Below are 13,226 nucleotides of genomic sequence, written 5' to 3' on the forward strand. Positions count from 1 at the left end.
GATAGCAAAACAGTCCTGTAGTTTAGCATCTGCTTCATCTGACCACTTTTTTATGGACCGAGTCACTGGTGCTTCCTGCTTAAATGTTTGCTTGTAAGCAGGAATCAGGAGGATAGATTTGTGGTCGGATTTACAAAATGGAGGGCGAGGGAGAGCTTTGTACGCGTCTCTGTGTGTGGAGTACAGGTGATCTAGATTTTCTTTCCCTCTGTTTGCACATTTAACATGTTGATAGAATTTTGGTAGAACTGATTTAAGTTTCCCTGCATTAAAGTCTCCGGCCACTAGGAGTGCCGGCTCTGGGTGAATGGTTTCCTGTTTGCTTATTTCCTTATACAGCTGATTGAGTGCAGTCTTAGTGCCAGCATCTGTCTGTGGTGGTAAATAAACAGCCATGAAAAGTATAGCTGAAAACTCTCTAGCCAAGTAGTGTGGCCTGCAATTTATCACAATATACTCTACTTCAGGCGAGCAAAATCTAGAGACTTCCTAAATTTCGTGCACCAGCTGTTGTTTACAAATTTGCACAGACCGCCCCCCCCCCCCCCCCCCCCCCGTCTTACCAGAGTGCGCTGTTCTAGCTTGCCGGTGCAGCGTATATCCCCCTAGCTGAATATCCATGTCGTCATTCAGCCACGATTCCGTGAAACATAGGATGTTACAGTTTTTGTTGTACCGTTGGTAGGATATTCGTGATCGTACCTCGTCTAATTTATTGTCCAATGATTGCACGTTGGCGAGTGATATTGACGGTAATATTGCCGGGAACGGCAGCTTTCCCACTCGCCTTCTGCGGGCCCTCACGAGGCATCCGGCTCTGTGTCCTCTGTATCTGCGTCTCTTCCTCTTGCAAAAACGGGGATGTTGGCCTTGTCGGGAGTTAGCAGTATGTCCTGTGCGTCCTGCTTGTTGAAGAAAAAATCTTCATCTAATCTGAGGTGAGTGATCGCTGTCCTGATATCCAGAAGCTATTTTCTGCCGTAAGATATGGTGGCAGAAACATGATGTATAAAATAAGTTACAAATAACGAGAGAAAAAACACATAATAGCATAATTGGTTGGGCGCCCGTAAAACTGATGCCATTTCTTACGGCGCCATTTTATACTGGTTGCAATGGTCTCATGTCATATTTAACGAACATAACGTACTGTACACAAGGTTTTTAAATCATTTTGGCATCTACAGTCTACAGCACGTGTCAATCTCATTTCACGGAGGGCCGAGTGTCTGTGGGTTTTAGCTCCACCCTTCTACTTGATTGATGAATTAAGGACCCTAATTAGTAAGGAACTGCCCTCACCTGATTGTCTAGGTCTTAATTGAAAGGAAAAATCAAAAACCAGCAGACACGCGGCCCTCCGTCGATTGGGTTTGACACCTCTGGTCTACAGTATAATACAAGAAATGTCCTCTGTGGATGTAGTATTATATTTCTATTCATCAGCCAGATGATTCTTTGAGGATTTACATTTTGGACATATTTAACTGCGAAGTCAGTAAGTCAGTATAGGGGTAATTAAATAAACTGATAGACGGACACAGTCTTAATTCCTCATTGGTCAAAACCCTCTCATACATTGGGTTATTTCCAACCTCAAGTGCTTGTGAAGGCTATTGCTCTCCGAGGCGTTAAAGTGAGTCATTTTGGAAGCAATAGCTCATTATGCTTATCTGTGATCACCTAAATGTTTTGGTCAAAGGCCATTGGCTCCCTGATAGCCAGGGTCAGCTCTCTTGCTTTCTAGCTTTCTCACCTTGCTACAGCGATCAAGGTTCCCATTGGAGTACCCTCTTGTTATAGGCTGATTAGAGCAGTTCTCAAAACCTCTCCTCGGGGACCCCCAGACATTTCACAATTTTGTTGTAGCCCTGAACTAACTCACCTGACTCAGTCAATGGCTTGATGAATAGTCAACAAGTTGAATCAGGTGTTCTTGCTCTGGATTAGATTAAATACATGGAATGGCTGGTGGGTCCCCAGGGAGAGGTTTGATAACCACTGGATTAGAACGTGAAGTATCCCATCGTACTCCCCTGTATTTAAGGCTGATTAGAGTTATGAAGGATCCCATTGTAGTGCCCTGTTATTAAAGGCCAATTAGAGTCATGAAGGATCCCATTGTAGTGCCCTGTTATTAAAGGCTGATTAGAGTTATGAAGGATCCCATTGTAGTGCCCTGTTATTAAAGGCCAATTAGAGTCATGAAGGATCCCATTGTAGTGCCCTGTTATTAAAGGCTGATTAGAGTCATGAAGGATCCCATCGTACTGCCCTGTTATTAAAGGCCAATTAGAGTCATGAAGGATCCCATTGTACTGCCCTGTTAATATAGGCCGATTAGATTCATGAAGGATCCCATCGAACTGCCCTGTTATTATAGGCCAATTAGAGTCATGAAGGATCCTATTGTACTGCCTTGACTTTGTAGGTTGATTAGAGTGTGGTAGGACTTCATGGAGTGTGATAGGACGACCTTTTCAGTTTTGAACCCCTATACAAATGGCATTTAAAAGGCAATCTAGTTTTTGGATAAATGATTTATGAAAAGCAATTGCAGTGTGTATAATAATGCAGTGACTACAGTATCGCTGTCTGTGAATGCAATTGCAGATGAATTCTTGAGACTGTGGCCAGGGGATAGAACAAAGTTAGCTCTGGGTGTAAATTAGCTAAATTAAAATTCTCTCCCATGTGTTCCCCAAAACTCAAAACTCAACATTGGTACAGCCAAAAAAAGGCATTTTTACGTCATTTAATTTCAGACTTGACACACAAACCCGTAACTTTTAATAGTCATCCCCTCAGAGACTTTTTGTAAGTGTTTTCAAAAGTGCATTAGAGCGCTTTTTAAGATATTGCTTCCCATTACCTTAAAGGCTTTCCACCAAGCAGAACTCTCAATACACATTTCCCATCTGTCATCGAAGTGGAGGTGCTTTATGCCTTTAGACAGTCTCGGAGCAGCAGAGAAGGAGGAAGGGAAGAGGGGAGGGGAATGATTTCACTGCTCTCCAGAGAGAGAGGTATGCCCTGATGTATATTCAACGGTACAGGAAAAGGTGATGAATCTATTGGAAAAATGGCACCTTGGATACAATCCTGAAGTAGTGGGAGAGCTCTGACAAGGGGAAAACATGTGCCCCCCCCCCCCAGAGGCCACAGAAGTGGTGGCCTTTCGGCACCTTTCAGAGTTGATAGATACAGTTGCTGCATCAGGGTAAGTTAGAGGTGGAGGATCATAAAGGATCCCGAAGTTAGCTGTTTCTGTAGGTTTTTAGTTGAATAGGTGCATTTATGGAGATGAAGTCCTAGAAAATGTACCTTTCACCGCAGGATCACAGTGGGAAGTGGGAGAGACTTATGAAGTGCATGTTTATTCATGGCTATAGACTCTCAAGGACTAACCAATGAGCTGCAATCATAACACCATGAACGTCAGTTCGTCAGAGGTGAACTGGGAGACAAAAGAACTCATCATAGGTGTCACGACTGATTTGGACTGGTGTAGAGGCGGAATCAGATGCAGGAGACAGAGGTGCTGGAGGTGAGTGTCTTTTAATGAACTGACACACACAAAGGCCGAAAAGCACAGGGCGCTACACAAAGTTTGCCTGGGAGAAACACTTTCCCATAAAACACAAAAAATATATATTCCACGGCACAAAAGGCAAGGAGCGCAGCCCGGTAAATCCTTTGACAAAAACTGTCGGAAAACACAACGTACACAAAATACCTCCCACCGTCCTGAGTGGACAATAAACAATCCCGCACAAAATCCCAACTGAAAACACACATTAAATAAGCCCCCACTAATGACAGACACAAAACAGGTGCGGAACAGACAGACAAAACTAAAAGACACATGAACAACGATCGGTGGCAGCTAATAGGCCGGCGACGACGACCGCCGAGCGCCGCCCGACCGAGGAGGGGCGCCACTTTCGTTGGATCCTGTGACAATAGGTCATATTAACTGATCTTGAGAGGGCGTGCCATGCTCATAGCTCTGAAAGAAATCCAAATACTTCTGAACCTAACACGTAAGAAAATATATTAGCATAAGAAAACATACAGATGTAGGATCTTACAGATGTAGGATCCCCCTGTTGTTGCTGAGAATTTTCATGCACAGCAGGAAATGCAAACTTCTAGTGTATTCAAGGTTTAAAAAGGCTTCTAAAGTTTGTAATTTCCACTTTCAAATGTCACAAAAAATATATCAACCCCTACAAAAATGTACATTAATTATAATTGACACAATACTTCTCACTTCCTGTTGCTGACTGATTATTTTCCTGCTGTGAGAAACTGGTCAAATTGAGATCCAACACCTGTATCGATGTGAACACCAGGTCTATGTCATAAAGTGAAATGAGTTGTTCTATTCATTTTACTAACCCTAACCATATATTGGAGGATTCTACAATGAGTCATGTAGTCTGATTAGAGATGAATGAACCTTTAGGGCGACGGGGGGGTGTACTGTAGGGAGTAGGGCATGTACTGTAGGGAGTAGGTAATGTACTGTAGGGAGTAGGGAATGTACTGTAGGGAGTAGGGAATGTACTGTAGGGAGTGGGTAATGTACTGTAGGGAGTAGGGAATGTACTGTACGGAGTAGGGAATGTACTGCAGGGAGTGGGGAATGTACTGCAGGGAGTAAGGAATGTACTGTAGGGAGTGGGGAATGTACTGTAGGGAGTAGGGAATGTACTGTAGGGAGTAGGGAATGTACTGTAGGGAGTGGGGAATGTACTGTAGGGAGTAAGGAATGTGCTGTAGGGAGTAGGGAATGTGTTGTAGGGAGTAGGGAATGTACTGTAGGGAGTGGGTAATGTACTGTAGGGAGTTGGGAATAAGGAATGTACTGTAGGGATTGGGGAATGTACTGTAGGGATTGGGAAATGTACTGTAGGGATTGGGGAATGTACTGTAGGGATTGGGGGATGTACTGTAGGGAGTGGGGAATGTACTTTAGGGAGTAGGGAATGTTCTGTAGGGACTAGGGAATGTTCTGTAGGGACAGCAGATCATGTCCTACTACAAGATGGAAATGTGTCTTCTGCTTTTTCCCAACCCCTTCGGTAAACACACACATAAGGTTGAAGAGGCTGGAGCAGCCGAAGTGAAGCACCCAATGACTTTCGCAAGATTTCCCCCCGTCAGCAGTGGGATTCATACCGACAACCCTCCAGTTGCTTGGCTGCTTCTCTAACCTTGAGGCTATTGATTACAAATGTTGGCTGGCTTAAAACTTGAGATGCTCTATATTGATGCTGCTGACAGACATACCAGGAAGGTTTTCGTCCTATCGTTCACCTTCAACTTGGTCATCCATGATGGACCCATAGATCTTTGAGCTGGCAGCATTGTTGTAAGGTGCTGTGAGTACGAATTTATTTACTTCTAGATTATTTTCATAGAAATAAAGCACAGTGTTGAACAGTAGTTTTCTGTCCTAGCTACTAATCCTCTCAGGTAAGATATGCAACCTCAATTCCTGAGTGTATCTTTGAGGTATACTTCTTTTGATATCTGTGTTATGGAGAAACAGAGAACAAACAAAGGCCTGAGAACAAAAAGTTGTATGACCAACAAACAATGTAATACAGAAATGCTGTAGAAACAACAAGATTAGAAAAACAATAGAAAACATAGATTTTTCATTAGAACAGATACCAAAACATTTTCTCAAAAGATACTGCAGGGGAATTGATTTTATATTCTTGGAGTATGCATAGTAAATCATTGGGACATGTTGGGAATTGGTGGTATGGTTCAGTTCATCTGTATGGGGCTAATCATGACAAGATGGCAAAGAGTCTACATATAGGGTTACTGATGGACAACAAGGACAGTTTCCTTCCTTCTATCATTCATTCCTTCACTCATTACTTCTTTAGTACACTCTTTAAAGGGATAGTGTGAGATTCTGGCAATAAAGTTGTTTTTCTACTTACCCAGAGTCAGATGAACTCAGATGAACTCAGTTTGAAGGATGCCTAAGGTAGTTTTTTGAGTCGTTTGAAGATAGTTTGCATTAGTGTTAGCGCTAGCTGTACTGGTAGACTTCCAGTCATTGCGCTATTGCTAGTTAGCATATCACCTTCAGATCCTTCAAACTGCATGCAATTTGACACTGGGTAAGTATAAAATTGCCAGAATCTCGCACCAATCCTTTAATTTCTGGATTAATTGGTTCTCAGCTCATCTGTCGCTTTGAATGAGAAATTGCCACAAGTTAACTCTATTAAGACATTTACTAGCCATACAGTAGGCTGTGGTGTAGAGTATCTACAACATGTGGATCCCCATGATAATTCTAATGATAATGATATGTGATCATGATAATGATATATGATTTTATTTAATTTAATTTAACCTTTATTTAACTAGGTAATGATACCGATAATGATATGTGATAATGATCATGGAAATATGATATGCGGTTGTGATAATGATGTGTTACAATGATAATGACATGTGATAAGGATAATGTGATAATGATATGTGAGAAGGATAATGTGATAATGATATGTGATAATGATATTGCATCCCCACCTGGAAAATACTGTAGCAACGCACATGACTCGTCCACCTGAGGATCTCTCCTTTTCATCCATCAATTTCCTGTATTTGAGCCATCTATTTCCTGTGTTTCAGCCATCTATTTCCTGTTTCAGCCATTGATTTCCTGTGTCTCAGCCATCTATTTCCTGTGTTTGAGGCGCAAAATCCACTTGTCACTTAAATCTCACCGGGTTGATTGCTTTCATTTTTGCTCTGGCAACTCTTCCCCACTCTTGCTTGTGCCATTCGTTTTTCCCTGTTATACTGGTTTTGGTATGAATTCAGGGTTACATTTATCGTACAATATCACTTGTTTTTCTTATGATGCATTCATATACTATCGTCTTAGCATATCAGGTATTTTTAAAATACTCTGTGATACAAAAAGAATAGTATATGTGCCTCAGTTAGATATATGACATGTTCAAGGGCTAGTCGGTCAAAATATTCAAGTTCCTCGGTGTACACAACTCTGAGGAGCGGAAATGGTCAAACCACACGCCTCTCCCAGATGGGCCTCACAATGTTCTACAGGAGCACCATCGAGAGCATACTGTCGGGCTGCATCACAGCCTGGTACGGCAACTCCACCGCCGCTGACTGTAAGGCAGAGGATGGTACGCTGCAGCCGAACGCACCATTGGGTGCACACTGCCTGGCTTCCAGGACATCTACAACACCAGGTGTCGCAGGAAGGCCAAGAAGATCATCAGCATTTCCATCACTCAAATGCGGGCAGTACAGGAGCATCAGGTCTTCCTCTAGCCATTACCGAAGTGTGTTTGACAGGTCATTACAAATGTTTCTGTGGTCGTAACGATAATGTATTATGTGCTATAATTCAGACATCTGATGGATAAAAAAAATCTATAAAGTTTGGAGTATTTTCGTTTTCAACCATTGGCTGTTGTATTTATTAGAATTGTTTTTAAAATGTTTTTCCAATTTTGATTATCGTTGCTATGGAAAGCAAGCCAACATGCCATGTCACTGGTATACTCCAATCGAGATGGCCGCCCGCTGCAATCTCAAACACCGTTTCTCAACTTCAACACCTTAGACAAACAGGGCATTGCTCTGGGAGTGTCAGACAGAGCTTCAGCAAACCTAACCACAGTAGACCTGTGAATCTCCCTGCATCATTGGAGAGACACAAGGGATGGCAGCAGTGAAAACTGCAAAATGGGAGTACATTCGGCTAGTGTGATAAAGAGCCAGGGCTGAGTCACCAGGTTACAGAGAGAGGGGCCCTCACTAATCTTCCAACCCAGAGCAGTGGAGGGTGTCTTCAGCTGGAGGTGCGAGGGCCATGAACATGTCCCAGTAACGGGGGCAGATAAAGCCGTCTGCATCTGTTTTTCTGTTAGTCTAAGCTCCGCTATGCACAGACAGAGATAAACAGGCAGACAGACTCTCTGTCTCTCTCTTGCTCTCTTTCTCTCTGTCTCGGTCTTTCTCTCTCTGTGTGTCTTTCTCTCTCTTCCTCTTCCTCTTCCTCTGTCTCATTCTCTCTCTCTCTCTCTCTCTCTCTCTCTCTCTCTCTCTCTCTCTCTCTCTCTCTCTCTCTCTCTCTCTCTCTCTGTCTCAGTCTTTCTCTTTTTCTCTCTGTCCTGACCTACAAAGGCTGAGAAGGAGGATAGAGTATATCAGTAGACTACAAAGCTACTCCCTCCAGTTAGATGTCATAATTGGTAAATGTCAAAGGTATGCTAAGAAGTTTTAGTGGCTCCTCTTTGATCACATCTAACTCTTGTCACCACTAAGGGCCTCGAATAGAGGACACTGATGATCTGGATTCATAAATAGTATTTATTTTCTTGAGCATTTGATTCAGCCTGTCTGGTGTAAAGCAGACCGGAGCAGGTCTTCCTCTAGGATTTTGCCTGTGCTTAGCTTTCTTTTAATCCTGAAAAAACGTCCCGGTTTTTGCCCATGTCCGCATACTAATAACATGATGCAGCCCCTACCATGCATTAAAATAAGGAGGCAGTTACTCAGTCATGTGTTATGTTGGATATTTCCCAAACACAAGGCTTTGCATTTAGGCCAAAAAGTGCATTCCTTTGCCGTGTTTTGGATCACTTTGTCATTTATGTTATTATTGTAGAGTCACTACAATGTTGTTGATTCATCCTCAGTTTTCTCTCATCACAGACATTGAACTCCAGGAGGAGGGGTCAATGTAAATTGTCCGGTGGCGATTTTATGAATTGTTCAGCAGTTTTATGGCTTGGGGGTAGAAGCTGTTGAGGAGCCTTTTGGTCCTAAATTTGGCACTCCGGTACCGCTTGCCGTGCAGTAGCAGAGAAAGCAGTCTATGACTTGGGTGACTGGAGTCTGAAAATTCTATGGGCTTTCTTCTGACACCGCCTATTATATAGGTCCTGGATGGCAGGAGGCTTGGCCCCAGTGATGTACTGGGCCGTTCGCACTAGCCTCTGTAGCGCCTTATGGTCAGAGGCCGAGCAGTTGCCATACCAGGCAGTGATGAAACCGGTCAGGATGCTCTCAATGGTGCAGCTGTAGAAACTTTTGAGGATCTGGGGACCTATGCCAAGTCTTTTCAGTCTCCTGAGGGGGAAAAGGTTTTGTCGTGCCCTCTACACGACTGTCTTGGTATGTTTGGACCATGATAGTTCGTTGGTGATGTGGACACTAAGGAACTTGAAACTCTCAACCCGCTCAACTACATCCCTGTCGATGTTAATGGGGGCCTGTCCGGCCCGCCTTTTCCTGTAGTCAACGATCGGCTCCTAGTCTTGCTCACATTGAGAGAAAGGTTGTTGTCCTGGCACCACACTGCCAGTTCTCTGACCTACCCCCTATAGGCCGTCTCATCGTTGTCGGTGATCAGGCCTACCACTGTGTCGTCAGCAAACTGAATGATGGTGTTGGAGTCGTATTTAGCCACGCAGTCATGGGTGAACAGGGAATACAGGAGGGGACTAAGTACACACCCCTGAGGGGCCCCAGTGTTAAGGATCAGCGTGGCAGATGTGTTGTTGCCTACTCTTACCACCTGGGGGCGGCCCATCAGGAAGTCCAGGATCAAGTTGCAGAGGGAGGTGTTTAGTCCCAGCATCCTTAGCTTATTGATGAGCTTTGGGGGCACTGTGGTGTTGAACGCTGAGCTGTAGTCAATGAATAGCATTCTCACATGTGTTCCCTTTGTCCAGGTGGGAAAGGGCAGTGTGGAGTGCAATAGAGATTGCATCATCTGTGGATCTGTTTGGGCGGTATGCAAATTGGAGTGGGTCTAGGGTTCCTGGGATGATGGTGTTGATATAAGCCATGACCAGCCTTTCAAATCACTTCATGACTATAGACGTGAGTGCTACGGGTCGGTAGTCATTTAGGCAGGTCACCTTTGTGTTCTTGGGTACAGGGACTATGGTGGTCTGCTTGAAACATGTAGGTATTACAGACTCGGACAGGGAGAGGTTGAAAATGTCAGTGAAGACACTTTCCAGTTGGTCAGCGCATGCTCACAGTACACGTCCTGGTAATCTGTCTGGCACTGCGGCCTTGTGCACGTTGACGTGTTTAAAGATCTTATTCACATCGGCTGCGGAGAGCGTGATCCCACAGTCATCCGGAACAGCTGGTGCTCTCATGCATATTTCAATGTTATTTGCCTCGAAGCGAGCATAGAAGTAGTTTAGCTCGTCTGGTAGGCTCGTGTCACTGGGCAGCTCTCGGTTGTGCTTCCCTTTGTAGTCTGTAATGGTTTGCAAGCCCTGCCACATCGTCAGAGCCGGGGTAGTACAATTCGATCTTAGTCCTGTATTGATGCTTTGCCTGTTTGATGGTTCGTCGGAGGTCATAGCGGGATTTCTTATAAGCTTCCGGGTTAGAGTCCCGCTCCTTGAAAGCAGCATCTCTAGCATTTAGCTCAGTGCGGATGCTGCCTGTAATCCATGGTTGGGGTATGTACGTACAGTCACTGTGGGGACGACGTCATCGATGCACTTAATGATGAAGCCAATGAATGATGTGGTGTACTTCTCAATGCCATCGGAGGAATCCCGGAACATATTCCAGTCTGTGCTAGCAAAACAGTCCTGTAGCTTAGCTTCTGCTTCCTCTGACCACTTTTTTATTGATCTAGTCACTAGTGCTTCCTGCTTTAGTTTTTGCATGTAAGCAGGAATCAGGACAATAGAATTCCGGTCAGATTTGCCAAATAAAGGGCGAGGGAGAGCTTTGTATGCGTCTCTGTGTGTGGAGTATAGGTGGTCCAGAGTTATTTTTCTTCTGGTTGCACATTTAACACGCTGATAGAAATTTGGTAGAACGGATTTAAGTTTCCCTGCATTAAAGTCCACGGCTACTATGAGCGCCACCTCTGGGTGAGCGTTTTCTTGTTTGCTTATGGCGGAATACAGCTTATTCAATGCTGTCTTAGTGCCAGCCTCTGACTGTGGTGGTATGTAAACAGCTACAAAGAATACAGTGTGGTATACTCTACCTCAGGCGACTTCCTTAGATATCGTGCACCAGCTGTTGTTTACAAAAATACATAGACCGCCACCCCTTGTCTTACCAGACGCCACTGTTCTATCCTGCCGGTACGTATAACCAGACAGCTGTATGTGTATGTTGTCATCGTTCAGCCACGACTCCGTGAAGCATAAGATGTTACAGTTTTAATGTCCCGTTGGTAGTTTTATCTTCCGCGTAACTCGTAGATTTTATTCTCCAAAGATTGCTCGTTTGCTAGCAGAATGGAGGTTAGTGGGGGTTTATTCTCAGAATGCAGCCGGACCTTCGGCCATTCTTTTTCCACGCAGATAACGGGGATCAGGGCCTGTTCCCGAGGACGCAGTATATCCTTCGCGTCGGGCTCGTCAGAGTCATAAATGGAAAAAAAGGATTCTGCTAGTCCGTGGTGAGTAATCGCAGTCCTGATGTTTTCGGTCATAAGAGACGGTAGCGACAACATGTACAAAATAAGTAAAAAAATAAGTTATAAACAAACAAAAAATAAAATCGCATGAGGGCACGTAAAACGTCTGCCTTCTTCTCCGGCGCCATCTTACTAATGGAGTCAATGGAAACAGGATACACCTGAGCTCATTTTTGCATCTCATAGCAAAGGGTCTGAATACTTATGTAAATAAGGTATTTCTGTATTTTAGATTTAATACATTTGCAAAAATTTAGCAAAACCTGTTTTCACTTTGTCATTTTGGGGTATTGTGTGTAGATTGCTGATGTAACGATGTGCGCTGAGAGTTGGAAAGCAAGTTCAGGGAGTGAGTGTTTTAATAAATAAACGTAACATAATACAAAACAAGAAAACACGAACAACGCACAGACCAGAAACAGAAACAGTGACACCTGGGGACGGAACCAAAAGGAGTGACATATATAGGGCAAGTAATCAAGGAAGTGACTAAGTCCAGGTGAGTCTGACGACACACAGGTGCGCATAACGATGGTGACAGGTGTGCGCCATAACAAGCAGCCTGGTGACCTAGAGGCCGGAGAGGGTGCACACGTGACAGCTGAGGATTATTTATTTATTTATTTAATCCATTTTAGAATAAGGCCGTTACGTAACAAAATGTGGAAAAGTCAAGGGGTCTGAATACTTTCCGAAGGCACTCTACATTTCAAAGCCCTAGTTCTATTCACTGTCTTTGGTAAAGAGACACGATTCAGTTACAGTCCATTTTAGGACACCTTCTGACTTTGATGGATGAATTTGTCCTAAAATGGACACCGTAAAGGAATGTATTCTGTATTGTTAGCTACCTTCATTACTGGAACCTTGTTCTTTTTAATTATGAATTGGTACTTTGTATGGAATAAGCCTTACATTTATTTGATCTAAACATAATTACATATGATTAATGTATTAATACCAAGTCTCTCACTCAATGTTTATCGCTGCCTGTTTCATTGGACATCAGTCTGTCACGGTTGTCGTATGCTGAAGGAGCGGACCAAAGCGCAGCGTGTGTATCGTTCCAAATTTTCTTTATTAAACTGTGAAACTATGCAATACATACAAATAAACTAAAGAACAAAAACAACAAACCGTGACAAAGAGGTGAAACATACACTAACTCAAAAACAATCTCCCACAAACCCAGGTGGGAAAAACACCTACTTAAGTATGATCTCCAATTAGAGACAACGATGACCAGCTGCCTCTAATTGGAGATCATCCCAAACAAAGCCCAACATAGAAATACAAAACTAGAATATAACAACATAGAAAATCTAAACTAGAAAGAAAAAAAATGTCACGCCCTGACCTACTCTACCATAGAAAATAACAGCTTTCTATGGTCAGGACGTGACACAGTCTTAATCTGAGCAAAACTCTCTCAATTTACAAATCATTAATCTGCACAAAAACATATTTTGTGGTTGACGATTCAAAATAATTTAAATCATTACCAAGTATTTCTTGATTAAATTATTATGCTAATGTAATTGCTAATGTGTCCTTGTTTTATGGTGATTGAGGACTATCCAAACCATTAGTGTCGTTTCAGAGTCTGCGCCTTGATACACACATTTGAATTGGGAAATCGTATTAATGAGTATCATATTATTGCAAAGTCATTTGCAGTAGGAGGATGATAAGTATTGGCTGGTAAATATGTTTGAGGTAATATCACAACAATTATTATGCTATTTGA

Source organism: Salmo salar, chromosome 12 (genome assembly GCF_965601325.2).
Source record: "Salmo salar chromosome 12, fSalSal1, whole genome shotgun sequence".
Taxonomy (NCBI): Eukaryota; Metazoa; Chordata; class Actinopteri; order Salmoniformes; family Salmonidae; genus Salmo; species Salmo salar.